Here is a 4,762-nt window from a genome sequence, read left to right as displayed (position 1 = left end):
AGGTCGGAACATGTGGCCTCCATGCCGTTTTTGCAGACACAATAGTCACGAGGGACTCAAACACCCCAACAAGCATGAAGATGGCACGGAACAGACCCACATCTCGTTGTTATGAAAAAGGTCACCTTGAGATGTAACTGACTTGATGGCTGTTGTTGTTGTTAGGTGCTGTCGAGCTGGCTCTGACTTGTAGCGACTTATGTACAACAGAACAAAACACTGCCCAGTCCTGTGCCATCCTCACAATACCTGAGCCCATCATTGCAGCCACTGTGTCAATCCATTTGTTGAGGGCCTTCCCCTTTTTCATTGACCCTCCATTTTACCAACCATGATATCCTTCTCCAGGGAATGGTTCCTTCTGACAACATGACCAAAGTAGGTGAGACAAGATCTGGCCATTGTGGCTTCCAAGGAGCATTCCAGCTGCACTTCCTCCAGGACAGATCTGTTCATTCTTCTGGCAGTCCGTGGTTACTTTCAGTATTCTTCGCCAATACCACAACTCAAGGGAGCTCTGGTATCATAGTGCCTAAGGCATTTGACTGCTAACCAGAAGGCTGGCGGTTGAAACCCACCAGCCACTCCTCCGAAGGAAGTTTGGGCAATCTACTTCTGTACTGATACTACCTCGGAAACCCATGGAGGGGTCACTAGGAGTCGGGTACGTTTCGACGGCACGTAACAACAACAACCACAACTCAAAAGCAACTCTTCTTCAGTCTTCCTTAATCATTGTCCAGCTCTCACATCCATATGAGGCAATTGAAAATACCACAGCTTGGGTTAGGTGTACCTTAGTCTTCAAAGAGGTATCTTTGCTCTTCAGAACTTTAAAGAGGTCTTTTGCAGATTTTCCCAGTGCAATACATCATCTGATGTCTTGCCTGCTGCTCCCATTGGTGCTGACTGTGGAACCACGTAATATGAAATCTTTGACAACTTCAATCTTTTCTCCATTTATTGTGATGTTGCTTATTGGCCCAGTTGTGAGGATTTTCATTTTCTTTATGTTGAGATGTAATCCATACTGCAGACTGAAGTCTTTAATCTTCATTGGTAAGTGCTTCAAATCATAGTCACTTTCAGCAAGCAAAGTTGGGTCATCTGCATATCTCAGGTTGTTAATGAGTCTTCTTCCAATCCTTATGCCATGTTCTCCTTTATATAGCCCAACTTCCCGGATTATTTACTTAGCATACAGATTGAATAAGTAAGGTGAAAGGATACAACCCCCATGCACTCCCTTCCTGATTTTAAACCATGCAGGATCCCTTTGTTGTGTTCGAATGACTGCCCCCTGGTCTATGTACAGGTTCCTCATGAGCACAGTTTAGTGTTCTGGAATTCCCATTCTTCTTAATGTTATCCACAATTTGTTATGATCCACACAGTGCAACTAACAATAACAACATAATAAGATGTATTGGTGAAAGAAGCTTTCCTTACTCCACAAATTGCTTCCTCTATGTCCTTAAACCTACCAAGATAAAATAATATCCCTAACAATAACAATAGCTCAAATGGATTGAGTGTTTACTCTATATTGGCTCTTCCCACTCCTGTTAATTTACATTCCAGTAGCCTCAGCTCCACCATGCCACTGAAAATCAGCCACACATTGAACAGGGTGACTTTGGGTTGCCAACCCCATTGAGAGTCTCATGTTTCCACGTAGGCTGGCTTTATGCCTTGAAAATAGTAGGCCCTTCCAGGAATTTTGCTTTGTTGACCCAAATAAAAAGTTAATCCTCTTGTAAAAAAAAAAAAATGATATGGAGACTAAAACCTCAGAGTTTTACAAAATTAGAAACATAATTCAAAATAGCATCTATGGATGTTTCCAATAATCAATTTAAGTTTTAATTGGTGAATTTAGTTGAATTTTGACATAAGATATATTTCACATTTCTTGATTTGTTTGTGTAAATCCTATATCATCCAAAATACTTTTCATACAGTGTAATCAATATTGGTATTCAAATGACCAACAATGTGATATAAATAATAAATACTGGCAGCAACATTAAATCTAGAAATTGATGACACACCCAAATAAGCAAATTGTACCAGACAGTTGTCCCCAAATTCTGTTATCTCTCTATTGTAGGATATATAAATGAGCAAGCACTTAGAGCCTGTATTTCCCAGCCTTCCTTGCAGTTAGATTTGGTACAAGATTAAGTTCTTTTCAATGGACTGTGAGCAGAATTGTTGAGTGCAACTTCTATGTCACTTGCTTAAAAGAAATTTGTCCTGAACATGCAGTCGTGTGCACAGACTACCATAAGCCCATGTTAGACACCCTGTTTCAATTACATAGACCAGAGCAAAAACATGGAAGGAACCTGGGTCCCTAAATGACCTCATGCAGCTGCTTCTGCAGCTTAGACCATATTTAAACCACTGTGTTTTGGGGTCCCTGATAAAGCAGAGACCTAGCCTTTACTATAATAATATTCAAGCATATAACACAATAGGTGCCTTTGGGGTTGTTTACTCTGTAAAATCTTACGGCCTTCCCCCCAACTTAGTACAGAACACACTTGATTTTATTATTAGCCTCCTCTTCCAGACACCCCTGCCGCTCAATCTTTTCCTGCCACCCCCTTACCCAAGCTACACTAAATAACTCACTTTTTCTTTTCATCATTTTCTGAATACACAGTACATGTTCATGCCTCTATTTCCTTTTCTGTGCAATTCTTTCTGCCCAGAAACCCCTTCACTCTCTCTCTCTTCCACTCGTTTTTCAAGAACTCACTTAATGCTACTTCCCAACTCCCCAAGGCATAATTGGCCATTCCCTCCTTTGTTCTTCTTAATATTTTACACTCATCTCTTGGACAGCTCTCTTCACACTATGTTATCAGTTATTCATCTGTGTGTCTCTTACTCCACTAGACTATCAGCTTCTTAAAAGTGAAATGATTTTATTTATCTTTGTATCCTTATCAGGAAAGTCCTATAATAAACCTTCAATAAATGTCCGGTGGATTAATGCATGAATGAACTATACTTATGTTTTCCAGCTTTTCATTTGATAGAATATAGGGTCAGGGATGTGGCTGATGCAAGACATGACATTATCACTTGGGGCAAAATTGATGTCTAAATAGTAAGACATTGAGTTTCCTTTACATCAGCTTTCCATACATGTTGTCACATTTAACCTTCCCACTGGATAAGTGGGTCAGACATTGTCATTCCTACCACACAAATGAGGAAACTAAGTCTCTGGAAGTTATAGGGAGTTATTCAAGGTCATTCACTTAGTGAGTAGTTGAATAGAATTCAGTTGCTATGAATTGAATTGTGTCTCCTAAAAAGTTAATTGAGTTAAACAACTAGAACAGAAATAATGAGAATATTGGCACACTGTGAAGAATTTAACCAATGCCACTGATCATAATGTCTAAACACTATGGAATGGTGGTGGGTTTAGCAGTGTATATTTTTGACAACAACAACAAAAAGGTTATTTGAAGACTTACTCGCTGCATATATGTTTAGAAATAAGGGGTTTATATTGTTATGTTAATGAAGTCAGAACAGGGTAGGGTGGATCCTAAACCTAATCACTTCTAATTAAACTAAAAAAACTCACTGCCATGAGTCAATTCCGACTCACAGTGACCCCCATTGGCTTTCCGAGGCAGTAAATCTTTACAAAAGTAGATTGCCCCATCTTCTTCCCATGGAGCCACTGGGGTGTCCTATAAGAGCAGAATAGACACAGACACACACACAGGGGAAAACATACCATGTAAGGACTGATGTATAAGCAAAAGAACACAAAAGGTTGCCACCAGACACCAGAAACTAAGAGAGAGGTCCACAGAAGGAATTGACACAATCAATATCCTGATTTGGACTTTTAGCCTCCAAAAATAAATTTCCAGTTTTTAAAGCCATCCACTTGTGGTATTTTTTGTTGTGGTGCCACTAGCAAACTCAGACAAATTCATTTAGAATTCTTTTCCAGAGCTCTAGTAGTTATGTCTGGTTTAGGCAAGAGTTCAGATTTCAGATTCTTTAAAGTACAATTTTGGTGGTTAGCTGGCTATAATCATAATCAGAAGTATACTCATAGACCCATCTCTCCTGTCTTGGCCACACTGCAATAAACTATAAAAATTACTGAACACCAAAGATGATGTCTGACAACTGAGCTGCTAGAGTGACCAGAGAAAGGAGATCTGTCTCTGGTGACATAAAGGTAGCAAAGTATGATTTTAAAATTCATTGGAGAGATAAAAGGAGCTAAAAAGTCTCCAATCACCACTTTTTACAGATGATAAAACTGAAGCTAGTAGAGTTTAGTAGCTAGTTCATGGCCACACAGCTGGTAAAGAATTAGTCCTCAACCCAGTGCCAGTTTCATTACATCATGCGAAGGCTATGCCTCAGGAATGAGAAAGGAGTGAAGAACTATCTCTGGTATTAAAGTAGAAAAGAGGCCTGGGAAAGTGGAGAAATCTGTTAGCAAATCTGAGAGGAAAAAGAAAGCAGTTAATTGTCTAATCTGGGCTGGTACCTACAAGATTTACCCAACAAGTTGACAGTTAAGGGATATTTTTCAGACAGAATAAATGAAGGTGGAGTGAGGGCAATAGTTTTGAATGCTGATTTAGAAAGTAGTGACTTGGTTTTAAGAGTTGTGGGATGATCTGGTTTTTATTCTCTATTCTTGGAGACCTCGCAGTTCAATCTCTTGGGCTTCTTCCTCTGTAAAATGTAGATAACATCAGCCCTGCTTACT

The sequence above is a fragment of the Orycteropus afer genome, unplaced genomic scaffold (genome assembly GCF_000298275.1).
Source record: "Orycteropus afer afer isolate SDZICR_OR568_19922 unplaced genomic scaffold, OryAfe1.0 scaffold00318, whole genome shotgun sequence".
Lineage (NCBI taxonomy): Eukaryota > Metazoa > Chordata > Mammalia > Tubulidentata > Orycteropodidae > Orycteropus > Orycteropus afer.
The sequence above is the reverse complement of the archived record's forward strand: the minus strand, read 5'-3'. Positions refer to the sequence as shown.